The sequence below is a fragment of the Pongo pygmaeus genome, chromosome 1 (genome assembly GCF_028885625.2).
Source record: "Pongo pygmaeus isolate AG05252 chromosome 1, NHGRI_mPonPyg2-v2.0_pri, whole genome shotgun sequence".
Taxonomy (NCBI): domain Eukaryota; kingdom Metazoa; phylum Chordata; class Mammalia; order Primates; family Hominidae; genus Pongo; species Pongo pygmaeus.
Window position 1 is genome coordinate 152,586,820 of NC_072373.2, and position 15,463 is coordinate 152,602,282.

At 41.6% G+C, this 15,463-nt stretch overlaps 1 protein-coding gene across 2 annotated transcripts in view; it reads right to left on the reverse strand.

The window, feature by feature from the left end:
* Positions 1-15,463, reverse strand: part of AK5 (adenylate kinase 5) — a 280,448-nt gene that overhangs the window by 754 nt on the left and 264,231 nt on the right. The gene's annotated exons all lie outside the window — the stretch shown is intronic.

The window sequence follows — 15,463 nt, forward strand, 5'->3', positions numbered from 1 at the left end:
TGGTTCCAATTATATGACATTCTGGAAAAGTCAAAACTGGAGGCAGGTTTAAAAAGATCAATGATTGATGAGCAGAGGGCGGGGGGGATGAGTAGGCAGAGTACAGGATTTTTAGAGCAGTGTAACTAGTATATGGGAACTCTGCTCAATTCTGCAGTGAAGCTAAGACTTCTCTAAAAAGGAAGGTCTATTTAAAACAATAAGTGCCTATTTAGGTAAAACATTGCTAGGGGTCATGGAAAGACTTTGGAGTTAAAATGAGACTTCTGAGTGTTCTGGAGCATTTGGGAATAGGGGCGAGATTGAGGGATGAGGGAGAGAGATGTGGAGAAGAAAGCAAAAGGCTAGGACCGCAGTGTGTAGGTGTGCTAAAGGTAGTCCGCTTGGAGACTGTTGGCAGGCATGCTAGTCCAAGGAGGACATATCAAGGGAAGCTGATTTTCTGGGCACGAAAGTACTGCCCCTTCTCCTCTCCTAACGTTGCACCCACTGCTGAGATTTGTTCCATTACACCTGTATCATCTACAGAAAGTAAAGGCCTGGCCAAGCACAGGAAGCACCTGGGAGGCCAGGGGAATGCTGGTGGTGTGCATCAACTTCCACAAGTGTCACCCAGGTTACTTTGGTAAAGTTGGTTATGAGGCATTACCACTTAAAGAGAAACCAGAGCTTCTGCCCAACTCTTGACCTTGACAAATGTGGACCTTGATCAGTCAGGAGACATGAGTAATCACACGCTGACAAAAAAAAAAAAAATAATAAATAAAACAGGCTGGAGCTGCTCCCATCATTGATGGAGTGCTATGGGCTACTGCAGAATTCTGAGGAAGGGAAACTCCCAAAGTAGGCTGCTGTCACGAAGGCCCAGTTCTTCAGCAGGAGAGCTGGGAGAAGATTAAAGGTGTATATGTGGGGGGAGGTAGGGAGGCTGTGTTCTGGTGGCTTGAAGCCACAAGGAGGGAGCTTAGCTAAATGCTAACAAATGAAAAAAGAAAACAAAAAGGTAGAGGGTTGGTGATCTACATGAGTCATGTGGGGGTGGGTGGTAAGCTTGCTCAAACACAGCTTTCCAGGCCGTATCTGCAGAGGGTCTTGGTTGGTGGGTTTGGGCTGGGTCTTTAATCTGTATATTTAACAAATTCTCCACATGATTTTGTCGTGGGCCATCTTGGAGCACACTTTGAGAAACACAAAGTTTTCAAACACACATTTTCAAGCAGACTTTGAGACTCTTGTCTACCTATTTAAATCTTTTTTGTGCAAACTAGTTTGAATTTTTCTTCTCCTAGGGATTTCACTGCTTCCAGAGGTAGAATGAATTCTCAACAATATCAACAAAAAGAATGCTGCATGTTTAGATACTGGAGAAAATGGATACAACAATATTAATGGAAGCACTGTTTGTCGTTCCCCAACTGGAAAAATCCTGTATGTCCATTAGCAATAATGGATAAATTGTGACATAGTCATATAATGGAATACTATAGTAATTAAAAGAAAAAGAACCACAGCTATCTTCGACAACATGGATTAATTTCACAAACTTGAGGGACACAAGCCAGTCTCAAGAATATGAATACAGTATGGTTCAGTTTATATAAGGTTCAAAAACAAAGCTATATTGGTTACGGATCCATACATAGGCAATAAAGTCATAAAGAGAAGCAAGGAAATGATTATCACGAAATCCAGGACAGGAGTTACTTCTTGGGGAGAGGAAGGAAGCTGTGACAGGGGAGACATATGGGGAGGGTGGAGCTTCCGCAATTCTCTTTTATTTCTCGTCCTGCATGGCGGTTACATGAGTGTTCATTTTATTCCTCAAACTCTACGTACTACTTTTATGCATTCCTGTACGTATGATATAGCCCACAATAAGGAAAAAATAAGTTTTTTTAAAGTTCCTTTTCCCCTCTCATAAATATACTTTATCCTTACAGGAGACTCAAAGATAGCAATCTGTAATTTGTCTGTCCAGCTAGAGGTTCTACATCTGGATGGTAGGGGCTTTGCCTTTGCCATGTTCATGGCCCCCACAGCACCTTGCTTATTGCTTTACTTCTTTCTTCTTTTCCTTTCAACCAACAAGCATTTCCTGGTCATCATCAATGTTTTGGAGTTAACCAAGTTGAATGAGAAACAATAGTCCTGTTTTCCAAGAGCTCATGCTCAGTGGTAGAGATGAACATTCAACAGGAATTTACACTGTTAGGAAATAAGCACAGGAGCTATAAGGGCAACTTCCATAATGTTGGGAGGGCAGAGAAGCTTTCTGAGGAAAGTAATAATTGTCATCATTTAAAATGATAAATATTACTAGTAATGGCACAGAAATGCTTTTTAAATAACCAAAGTAATCCTATCAATGATCTTAGAAGAGAAGTATTGTTATTCCAGTTTTACAGATGATGAAACAGGGGCTCTGAAAGATGAATTAAAATTTTTCAAGATAATGTGGTTAAGTAAGTGGAGAGACCTGGTTCACACCCAGGCCTTTGATTCTGAAGTCTTTGCACATGTTCACTACATTACATTATGCTGACCAGTTCAAAATGGTGGATGGCCAGATATGGGGGGGAGTAGCAAGGAGTGAAGCTGGAATTGTAGGGACAGCCTGGGCTATGAAGAGGCTTATGTACCCTATTGCATGACGATAATGAGGAACCATGTAAGAATTGTTTTTTGTTTTTTAAAACAGGGGCTTGCTCTGTCGCCCAGGCTGGAGTGCAGTGGCACGATCTCGGCTCACTGCAACCTCTGCCTCCCAAGTTCAGGCGATTCTCCTGCCTCAGCCTCCCGAGTAGCTGGGATTATAGGTGTGCGCCACCATGCCTGGCCATTTGTCTTTTTAGTAGAGATGGGGTTTCACCATGTTGGCCAGGCTGATCTTGAACTCCTGGCCTCAAGTAATCTGCCTACCTCAGCCTCCCAAAGTGCTGGGATTACAGGTGCCCAGCCCATGTAAGAGTTTTTAAGGAATAGGCTGACATCATAAAATATGGGTACACAGCAAATATTTGATAAATATTTGTTCCATCAAAAATAACTGCAGAGGCTGGGCATGGTGGCTCACGCCTGTAATCCCAGCACTTTGGGAGGCCGAAGTGGGTGGATCACGAGCTCAGGAGATCGAGACCATCCTGGCTAACATGGCAAAATCCCGTCTCTACTAAAAATACAAAAAAAAAAAAAAAAAAATAGCCGGGCATGGTGGCGGGCGCCTGTAGTCCCAGCTACTTGGGAGGCTCAGGCAGGAGAATGGCGTGAACCCTGGAGGTGGAGCTGACAGTGAGCCAAGATCGCACCACTGCACTCCAGCCTGGGCAACAGAGTGAGACTCTGTCTCAAAAAACAAAAAACAAAAAACCCAAACAAAACAAAAAAACTGCAGAAAGGTTGAAGTGCAAGGCAGAGAGCCCTGCATGGGGCGTGCCTGGGATTTTGCCCTCAGTGTGCTTCAGGACTTGACAGGCCATTCATCCTCTTGGGGCCTCAGTTTCCTCCTCTATCATATGAAGGGACTGAACTAGGACTAGATAACCTCCAGGTCTGGTTCCAGCCTGGATGTTCTACACTATTCCAAATCTGAGCTCACTTTTTAGTGGGGAAGAGCTCCTCTCAGCAGGCGTCAGGATTGTTCAGTTTAATTTGGTGTTGCCAGTTAAGCTGGGCCTAGAAGAACAGACATGTACTGGACGATAATAAAGGTGGCAAAGGTGTAGAGATCTGAAAGCACATAGATTTTTCAGTGAACAGTGGGTCATTTGTTGAGGACAGAGCAAATGCTGCATGGGGTGATGGGGGCAGGCAGAGAAAAAGAGGAAGCTGGAAAAATAGTCTGGAATGAGGTGTCGCCATAGACTTGCCTATTCAGGACATTTTATGTCAATGGAATCACACAATATATGGTCTTTTGTGACTGGTTTCTTGGCATAATGTTTTCAAGGTTCGTTTATGTTGTAGTGGATATCAATACTTCGTTCCTTTTTATTGCTGAATAATGCTATGCTGCATTTAACCCGAATGTTCCAAACATGCCTTGGGATGTCTGCCTTCCTCATTTCTTTTCAGCAAATCTGTTTCTGCCCACAGCCCACTGTACAGTCACCTGACCTCACCTTATCAAACGCTGGGAGGAGGGAGGAAAGGAAGGGGTTGCTAACTCACATTCCCGCCCCTTCTCAAGTTTCCTCCCCTGTAGCAGGGACGGGTAAGAAGGTTTAAATCCACAAACACTTGATTTATTATTTACACTGTCCATGATCATATCAGTGGAAAATGCATCAGGTCTGTCACTGGTCCCCAAGAAGTTCCATGAGGACAGACTCAAATACAACTCTTTTGTGCATAATGTAAGTTCTTCACCCTAGTGATCCAATTTTTCGTCTTTGGCACAAACACTTCCCCAAATCAGCTCCATATCTTCCCCAGAAGAGGAAGATAATTAGCCTAGGGAATGATCCCAAGTGACCGTCTACTTCACTTCACACTTCACACTTCAGTGTGAATTTTCTCACTACAATATCACTACCTAATTGAGGCACATGTGTAGTGGGACTTTTCAGCCTCAGTTACGCCCTCTGCTTCATCTGTACAAACCCCAACTGTGTTCTAGGGCGCTTTCTTGTCCTCACCAAGTGGTAGATATTTTGCAGCATCTTCCTCATTATTTATCTGCTCTCCAGCCTCTTGCTGAATTCCACCAGTTCCTTGCATTTAACTGACTTAGCATGTTCTATTTCTGCTCCTTGGCCCTGAAACATTTCTCTCCTCCAATGTCTTCTGCAACCAATACTACTTAACATTCCCAACTTTATATATGATTTTCCAAATTTATCTTCTTTCCAAAAGAAAACCATACCTGTTTCTCATACTCATAATGTGTCTTTTAACACTATTAATATACAAATTTTTTTAAAGAACCCTTTTTTCTTTTTTTAAGAGGTAAGGTTTTGCTCTCTCACCCAGGCTGGAGTGCAGTAGCGAGATCATAGCTCACTGTAACCTCTAACTCCTGGGCTCAAGCAATCCTCCTGCCTCAGCCTCCTGAGTAGCTGAGACTACAGGCGTGTGCCACCATGCCCAGTAATTTTTTGTATGTTTTTGTAGAGACGGGGTCTTGCTGTGTTGCCCAGGCTGGGCTCGAAGTCCTGACCTCAAGCGATCCTCCCACCTCAGCCTCCCAAAGTGCTGAAATTTTACGTGTGAGCCACGGTGCCTGGCCAAGAACACATGTATTATGTTCTATTTCCTCCATGTTTCATAACTGATAACTTGGTCATTCAATATAATGCCAGTGTTACATTCACATAAATTGGGTTGATCCTTATCCAGGATTTCTTTTAGACTCTGATAAAAACACATTTGCTCATTACAACAACCTTTGAATGCACTCTATTACCTTCTGCCTTTTACTATCACAGTGAACTAAAGGCTCTTTCTGTATTACCTTCCCCACTGACTATCACAGTGGACATTCACTCCTTGCAATTCACTGCAACATTTAACTTTTCACTTCTTGGCCAGATAAAACCCAGTCTTAACTCAAATATTTGTATATTGTTAAAGAAAAAAAATGTTCAATGATTCTTGTTAAAGCATGGTAAGGGAAGCTTTATTGGGGACCATTACGATGGGTACAGGGACTACGGCAACAGAATTTTGCAGTGGGGGAGAGGGATGGGATTCAACTCTGAATACAGCGTGGGCAAGTGGGAATTTATAGTCAAGGAGCAGGCTGGGAGTCAGTGGATGGAAAATTACTAAGAGGTAATAACATCAGGAGTAAGGAAAGTTCTGGCTACACCGACCTAACAAGACTCTTGCTGAAAGACCAACATGATCAGACAGCACCTGGGTATGATGGAGGATGAGCACCCCAATCAGTTATTGAGGGTAGGGGATCTTGCTAAAGTGAGTTAGCAGAGTTCTTTGCTAAAACTGGGTTTTACAAGGAAGTGCACAGATGGGCCTCGGAGAAGGTTTAAGAGTTTGACTAAAGTTTGGTCAGCAGAGAACCTTTATCAACATCCAGCTAGACAGTAAGCTCCGTGAGCACGAGGTCATTACTCAGCATAGTATCCCCCCATGCCTGCCTCTAGGTAGAAAGGCAAAAAACAAAAAAGGTAAACAAAAGAATGTATCCTCTATTCCCACATTTGCTCTTCCTCTCCTCATAGAAATGAACTGTTGTGGGGGAAGAAACATGTTCTTAGAGCCCATTTTCTGCAGTCTGGGCTTTATGGAAGGAGAAGGGATTCTGCCTTCTAAAAACAAGGCGACTTGGTTTTTAGAGGACTCAGCACACAGTGTCTCAAGGGCAATGCTAGTTATTTTCTGTCAATCAGGCCAGAGCTGATGTTTTGGGGAGAGCTGGGTCAGGGTCCCAGAGCTCTCAGTGGACCATTGCCCACCTCTATTTCCAACCCCAATCCCCCTCCTCATTTTGTTTTGTGGCTTAAATATGGGGGTTTATTAATGAAATTTAAAAACTGCTTATTGCCAACCAGTCAGAGTCATGTACTGTAGTGCTTGCCCCTGTGGAGCCCAAAACGTGGGTAGGTTTAAAGACAAAATCAAATGATAAGGCTTTCTAGATGGGAAAAGCAGTCTTTTACTTGGGTGAAAACTCTGTGAAGTTATCTGGGATCCTCCTTAGGACCAAGATGCCAAGTTTTGAAAATAAAGTCAGTGAGGCAATTTCTGTTGTCTTATAGAAGGCGTGTGTGTGTGTGTGTGTGGTGGGAAAGGCCTGGATTCCTGAAGTGCATTTTTGTTTTGTTTTGTTTTGTTTTGAGATGGAGTTTTGCTCTTGTCGCCCAGGCTGGCGTGCAATGGTATGATCTAAGCTCACTGCAACCCCCACCTCCTGGGTTCAAACAATTCTTCTGCCTCAGCCTCCTGAATAGCTGGGATTACAGGCATGCGCCACCGCGCCCAGCTAATTTTTGTATTTTTAGTACAGACACGGTTTCACCATGTTGGCCAGGCTGGTCTCAAACTCCTGACCTCAGGTGATCTGCCTGCCTTGGCCTCCCAAAGTGCTGGAATTACAGGTGGGAGCCACTGCCCCTGGCCTGAAGTATATTTTTAAGGAGCAAAAGAGAGCCCAGTTGAATTGGGTGGGAACAAAGCCTTTTGTCTACTCTCCAAATTTCTCCTTTCGTTCTACAGGTTACCTCGACTCAGTTCCTAAGTCTCAAAGTAGATTCTCTTTGCTCATCTAATTCCCATGTGGAGAGTATTTTAAGAGAATAAGTGGCATTTATCTTTTTGTATATAACTGCAACTCAAAAGAAATGGAAAAGAACCAATTTACTAAATGCTTTCAAAGTTACAGGAACTTTTCTTCGTGCTTAGAGCTTTAGCAAATTTAAACCAGGTAGGTTATAAGGTGCTGGTGTTTAATGTCCTTAGCAAACAGAGAACAATCCTGCACAGTCAGCTTACTGACTGTTTTCTGTGAATGAGACTTTCTCGGTAATTGTGCAAACTTGAAAGTAATATGTCCTCCAATATAATCAATTATTATAATATTAATTTATAGTAACCCTCTTTTATCATGAACAGTCAAAAGTAAGTTTCATCGTGACCTTTCTCCAAAAGATCTGCAATTCTGAGTCAGCAAAGTCAGAATGTATGAGGTCTTAACGTATTTAATTTAGTTAGAAACTGGGTAAGAAGATTTGCTTCTGACTTCAAGAATTTACCAGCTGGATGGAGTGGCTCATGCCTGTAAACTGCCCATGCTTTAGGAGACTGAGGTAGGAGGATTGCTTCAGCCCAGGAGCTCGAGACCAGCTTGGGAAATATAGTGTCTCTACAAAAATAAAAAAATTAGCTAGGCACATGCCAGTCGTCCTAGCTACTGGAGAGGCTGAGGTGAAGGATGGCTTGAGGCCAGGAGTTCGGGGCTAAAATGAGCTTTGATGGAGCTACTGCACTCACTCCAGCCTGAGCAACAGGGTAAGACCTTGTCCCTTAAAAAAATAAATAAATAAAAATAAATAAATACATAAAAGAGGCTGAGATGGGAGGATCACTTGAGCCTAGGAGGCTGAGGCTGCAGTGAGCCATGATCGTGCCACTGTACTCCAGCCTGGGTGACAGAGTGAGATCCTCTCTCAAAAAAAGAAAAAAAATGTGGTACATATACACAATGGAGTACTATTCAGCTATAAGAAAGAATGAGATCCTGTCATTTCCAACAACATGTATGGAACTGGAGGTCATGTTAAGTGAAATAAGCCAGGCACAGAAAGACAGACTTTGAATGTTCTCACTTATTTCTGAGAGCTAAATATTAAAGCAATTGAACTCATGGAGATAGACAGTAGATTGATAGTTACCAGTGTCTGTCTGGGAAGGGAGAGGGGGAAGTGGGAATGGCTAATGGATACAAAAATTTAGGTAGAATGAATGCGATCTAGTATTTGATAGCACAAGAGGGTGACTCTAGTCAACAATAACTTATCGTACACTTAAAAATAACTAAAAGACTATAATTGGATTATCTATAACACAAAGAAAGGACAAATGCTTGAGGTGATGGATACCTCATTTACCCTGATGTGATCCTAATACACTGCATGCCTGTATCAAAGTATCTTACGTACCCCATAAATATATACACCTAATATGTATCCACAAAAGTTAAAAATTTTAAGGAAGAAATAAGCATAAAAAAAGAATTTACCATTTTTGGTCTGAGACATGATATAAAAATCCCGCAGTAAGTGATGTTCTGACCAGTGTAGCAAAATATTATTTTATTAAAAAGCTAAAAGCAGACCAGGCACAGTGGCTCATGCACGTAATCCCAGGACTTTGGGAGGCCGAGGCGGGCGGATCACCTGAGGTCAGGAGTTCAAGACCAGCCTGGCCAACATGGTGAAACCCAGTCTCTACTAAAAATACAAAAAGTAGACGGGTGTGGTAGCAGGTACCTGTAATTCCTGCTACTCGGGAGGCTGAGGCAGGAGAATCACTTGAGCCCGAGGGGCGGAGGTTGCAGTGAGCAGAGTGACAGAATGAAACTCAGTCTCAAAAAAAAAAAAAAAAAAAAAGCTAAAAGCAAGTGAACAAGAAATAGTAAATTTCTGAGTTTTTACCTGACTTCTTGAAGGAAAAGTAGAGCAGTCAGTGATAATATTTCTACCCAGCAGTCAACAGAACATATGACTAAATGAGGAAAGCAATTACACTGCTTTGGGAATTACACATTTTGTTTACTCTTCCTCTTTAGTTCCATGGATTTGTAAATCATAAAATGGTTTGTTGGTCCAAACATTGCCTATGGCTGGTTGTGTTTTTCCTGAATTTTCCCACACGGTTGAAACCATTGCTTGAGTTTCATTTTATTTTTCATGTATTGGCACCATGGAACCTCTGGGACAAAGCCAAGCTGTTACAGCATGGTTTAGGAACACGGTCTGTGTGCCAGCACCTTCCTTTTCTAATCTTGTCCCCTGTTAAACAAGACACAGCCTCACACCACAGGGATCCCTCACTGCCAGAGGATAACAGCAGCGGCTCAGCAAGGTAGACCTCAGTGTGCAGAACCTGGGCATGATCTGGGGAAAATCATCAAATGCAGTTTTCAAAAGTTGGGGTTATGTAAAAGACTGCTCATGGGGGTCATCCAGTTCACATATCCAGTCAGGCCACACAGTTCTCCTCGTTATCAAAGCCATAGAAAGGAGGAGGACTATATATACATTGACTTTAGAGAGATTTAAGGACAAACTTCCGCAAAAATATAAGGATGATTTATAATCAGCACATTAATGGCCGCTCTATAAATAGGACTTCCCATAGTACGTGCAGTCTGTCCACTTAAATGTTTTAATAACTGTTTTTCCTTTTTTCTTCCTCTCCGTTCTGCCTAAAGTTTTGAATAACATCTTTTAGCAGATATGAAAAAAAATCATTCTTTCTAAAAATGACCTCTCTAAAACACCTGCTCAATCATTTTCCTGTTTAAAGTTACTCAGTGCTTCCCTCCTAGAACTGAGTACTTTCAGTATTCAGTCCAAACATCCTTGGGTAGTCTAGAACTATGCAATATGGTAGCCCCTAGCCACACATGGTTTCTGGGCACTTGAAATCTGACTAGCACAAGAAAGGAACTGATTTTTTAATACTGTTTAATTAAAATTAATCTAAAATTTAAACCTGGTATTTGACCCAATTTTTGGAAAATTAAGAACTATATTTGGAAGGACTTGGGTATGTGAAATCTACTTTTCAACTGTAAATTTTATGAAATATAAATATAGTTCCAGTATTTTTTATGGAAACTTAGCAACTAAATTTGAGGTAAAGCCCTAAGTACCAGATTTTGAATACAGAGTTTATTAAAAAAATGTAAAAATATTTCATTAAGAATTTTATGGCTGGGTATGGTGGCTTACGTCTGTAATCTCAGCACTTTGAGAGGCCGAGGCGGGCAGATCAAGAGGTTAAGAGATTGAGACCATCATGGGCAACATGGCAAAACCCCGTCTCTACTAAAAATACAAAAATTAGCCACGCGTGGTGGCACACACCTGTACTTCCAGTTACCCAGGAGGCCGAGGCAAGAGAATCACTTGAACCCAGGAGGTGGAGGCTGCAGTGAGCCGAGATCATGCCACTACACTCCAGCCTGGCGACAGAGTGAGACTCTGTCTCAAAAAAAAAAAAAAGAGAACTTTATATTGATTACATGTTGAAATGATACTTAGGATGTATTAGGTTAAATAAAATATATTGTTAAATTAATTTCATCTGTTTCTTTTTACCTTTCTGTGTTTATACGACTACTAGAAAAGTTTAAATTATACATGTGGCCCACATTCTATTTCTTTTGACAGTGCTGATCTAGTAAATTTATTGAATGCAGGAAGAATTAATGAGTGAATGGATTCAAAGCCCTTCACCGCTTGCTTCAATCTTGTTCTTTAGTCTCATCTGCCACGACTTTAATTCATCTACTTGGCACTTCATCTGGGCCAGCATTCCTGGCGCTTTCACCTGTCAGTGGCTTTGTTCCTTCTCCTCCATCTGGCTTGAGTTTCTCTTCATCCTTTAGGACCCAGCTCAAATGTCCTCTTTTCTCTGAAGCCTTTACTTGCCTTCCCAGGCCCGAGCTCTGTGCTCCCAAAGGCCTGGAGCACCTACCACTTTGCTGGGGTTTCATGTGTCACAGAGTTTCACGAGTCTTTTTTGTTTTGTTTTGTGTAGAGACAGAGTCTCATGCTGTCGCTCAGGCTGGAGCGCAGTGGCGCGATCTCAGCTCACTGCAACCTCTGCCTCATGGATTCAAACAGTTCTTGTGCCTCAGCCTCCCAAGTAGCTGGGATTACAGACGCACACCACCACACCCATCTAATTTTTGTAATGTTAGTAGAGATGGAGTTTCACCATGTTGGCCAGACTGGTCTCGAACTCCTGACCTCAAGAGATCTGCCCTCCTCGGCCTCCCAAAGTGCTGGGATTACAAGCACATGTCTTTTTCCTATGAATTCCCAGCATTAAGTGGCATGCCTTGGACCTTAGAGATGCCCATTAAATATCTGCTGAGCATGTCAAAGACCTTACATAGAATGGCGCCAATTATTTGCTGGTAGAATTCACGGCAGTGACTCTGGGAGGGGTTCTGAGTTAAAGTGGACCTCAGTGAAGGGGGTGCCCTAACATGGGCAAAGGCAAAATCTGCTATGTGATTATAACAACCACAGAGGAAGAAATCAAGAGTGTGTACAGATGAGTCAAAAGGGCCTGGAATTCTCTTCTGCTTGCTGTTTGGGGAGGAGACACGCATGCAGCAAGCATAACTCATTTCAGCAGGACCGCAGGGGTGCAAACAGTACTGCATCGAATCAAAAGGTCTTCGCGGGAATCTGGTGAAGGTCTGACAATCAGGAAGTAAAGAGGGTGGAGAGAAGACTATTTTAAGCAGAGTCATAAAGAAAAAGTCTCTTAAGTCTCTCAGAGCCAGATGGAAGATTTATGCTTCATTTGTCAAGTGAGAGGATAGAACCTTAGGGTTCCTCTAAGTCACTCTCTCCTTCAGGCACACCTTTCTCTTCACTGCACCAGCAGGAGGGAGGGCTGTATCTAAATCTAGGTTTCTAGTTGTCAACCAAGGCAGGCCCAGATGAAACGCAGGGATGCTTCAGACTTGAAACTGATAAGCACCCCCAGTGAAGATGGGGCACTGATAAAAAAGGCTAAGCATCAAGGAGCTGGGAAATTCCAAAGCTCCTTGTTTTACTTGTTATACTTCAAAGAACTCTTCCCAGGGCAACATGGAGAGCCAGGGGAGTGGAAATGAATGAGTTAAAAAAAAATCAGCCTTTGCTTCAAATAGCTCAGCAGTCGCTCCTACTAGAAAAAAATCTAATTCAGCATGTCTTTCCACCGCATCGTTGTTAGTAGTAGACAAAAACAACCAAACTAAACTAGAAACAACCTAGTTGAGTAAACTATAGAATATCTATATTGTGGCATATTATATAGCTATTAAAAAGAAAACAATATTGTGGTGTGTTGACCTGGAGGTGTTTCACAGAAGTGTGTACAGCTTGGGAGTAGTTGCATGAAATCAGCCCTCCCCCACCATAGTTGTGTGTGTGTGTCCGTAGTAAAAAGTTTGATTTCAGAGAGAAAGAATGAGGGGCTGGAGGAAAGAAGAAAAGAAAGAGAGAAAGAGAACAGGAGGAGGAAAAGGAGGAAGGGAGGAGAGGTGGAAAGATACACAATAAGCTGTTCACATTGGTTATTTGAGGGAGGCAAGGTTGTGAGGGGCATTGTTAATTGCGGGTGTGTTGATATATATAGTCATGCACCGATAACAATGTTTTGGTCAATGACAGACTGCTTATACAATGGCAGTCTCATAAGATTATAATGAAGCTGAAAATTTTCCAGCGCCTTGTGATGTGGTAGCCATCATAATGTCACAGCGCAATGGATTACTCGCGTGTTTGTGGTGATGCTGGTGTAAAGAAATCCACTGTGCTGCTGGTATTGGAAAAGTATAGCACGTACAATCATGTAAAGTATGCAATGCTTGATAATGACAATAAATGACTAGGTTTCTGGTTTATGTATTTCCTATATTATACTTTCAATTATTATTTCAGAGTGCATTTTTTCTACTTGTTAAAAAAGAGCTAACTGTCAAACAGCCTCAGGCAGATCCTTCAGGAATGTTCCAGAAAAAGGCCTTGTTATCAAAGCAGACAACAGCTCCATGCATGTTACTGCCCCTGAAGACCTTCCAGTGGGCAAGATATGGAGGTAAAGACAGTGGCGTGAAGATTCTAACCCCGTGTAGGCAGGCCTAGGCGAATGTGTGTGCCTCCATCTCAGTTTTTAAGAAAAAAAGCTTAAAAAGTAAAAAAAAAAAGATTTTTTTAAAATAGAAAAAACCTTATAGAATAAGGATATAAAGAAAAAATATTTCTGTACATCTGTACAATGTGTTTGTGTTTTAAGCTAAGTTCTATGAAACAGTCAAAAAGTGAAAAAATTTTAAAAGCTTATAAAGTAAAAAGGTTATAGTAAGCCAAAGTTAATTTATTATTGAAGAAAGAAAAATATTTTACAAATGTAGCATAGCCTAAGTGTACAGTGTTTATAAAGCCTACATTGGTATACAGTAATGTCCTAGGCCTTCACATTCACTCAGAGACTCATCCAGAGCACCTTCCAGTCCTGGAAGCTGGATTCATGGTAAACACGCTATACAGCAATTCTACCACTGAAATTTTTGATTCTGTATTTTTACTGTATCTTTGCCATATTTGGATATGTTTAGATACACAAATGGTTACCACTGTGTTACAATTGCCACAGTATTCAATACAGTGACAGGCTGTAGTGTGTAGCAGGCTATACCATCTAGGTTTCTGTTAGTACACTCTCTGATGTTTGCACAATGACAAAATTGCCTAATGATGCATTTCTCAGATCGTATCCTTACTGTTAAATGATGCATGACTGTGTGTGTGTGTGTGTGTGTGTGTTTGTACTCTCACATACACACATAAATATATACAGTCTACTCTCTGTATCCAAAGTTCTGCAAAATTAGCTGGGCGTGGTGGTGGGTGCCTGTAATTCCACCTGCAGATTCAACTAACCGGAGATGGAAAATATTCCCTCCATCGTCCCTGCTCTTACCTCGCATGGAATCTGGCAAGCATCCCAATACAGCTTCCCAGCTTCCTACTAAAATACTCGTGAAGACCCCCACAAATGAGAACAGTCACAAGAATTCTGAAAACTTGGACTGCCCCCTGTCGTCAGTGGTTCATGTCTGTGGTCCCAGCTACTTGGGAGGCTGAAGTGGGAGGATTACTTGGGCCCAGGGAAGTTGAGGCTGCAATGAGCCGTAATTGCACCACTGCAAACCTGACTGACTAGGCAACACAGAGAGACCCTGTCTCAAAACAAACAATAAAAAAAAAAATAGAGCAATGTTTACTGACTTTTGGTAGAAAAATAATTATTATGACTTAAATTATGTCCAGTGAAACTGTCATTTGTGTGTGAAGCCACTATAATGGCATTCTCAGATATTCACTGAGAAATTGAACTAAAAATTAGTTGAGTTACTTTAGCCAACTGAAAGAAGAATCAAAATTAAGAATTTAGTACAGAGAATTCAAGGTATAAAAGTAATTTTGGGTTTTCCTTTACTTGTATTAGACTCCAAACTTGGGGATCCAGTCAGTTATGAATTACCCAGTAGATTTTGCAACCAAGCGGTGAAATGTGACCTTATGGTACCTTCTGCTTCCACTTTCCTCAGTAATACCAGAAACTGCAGAAACTTCTCATTCTTCTTGCCTCAATTCATAGGGCTTCTCCTGACAGCATGGTGACCAGAACAACGAGGATCATTGCATGTCAGGACCTAATGGAAACGGTCAAACTATTTACAAAGTTGAGACACTGCAGCAGCAGAATGGCTGAGGAAAAAAGCTTATTATCTCCTCTACAAAAGCAGAGTTGCCAAGGAACTTGATTTTCTGTGTCTGTAAAACTCATGTTTAATGAGTCACTGGGCTCTCTTTTTATTTTTTTAATCAGTTAAGAGTAGCAAATAACGCAGGGACAGATATAATCTGTTACCAGGCCCTCTTCATCTATGGCCTGGGGTGTTTCTGGGCTAATTATGCCACGAACAAAATGTACATAAAAAATGGAAAAAAAAACAAAATATAAGGAAATATATCATAATGTTCACTGGTGATTATCTTTGGGTGGAATAATTCTGAATAATTTTAATGTTTACCTTTATATTCTTAAATTTTCTAGTTTGTTTCTTTTTTAAACAATGTGTAGTTGTTACTTATACTTAGGAAAAAAAGAGGCTTTAAATATCATTTGATACAATTCTGCCTATGCCACTTGAGACAGCTATTTCTCTGGTTTCTCTCAGCTCACAACAAGCCCTTCTCTCTGGGTATTC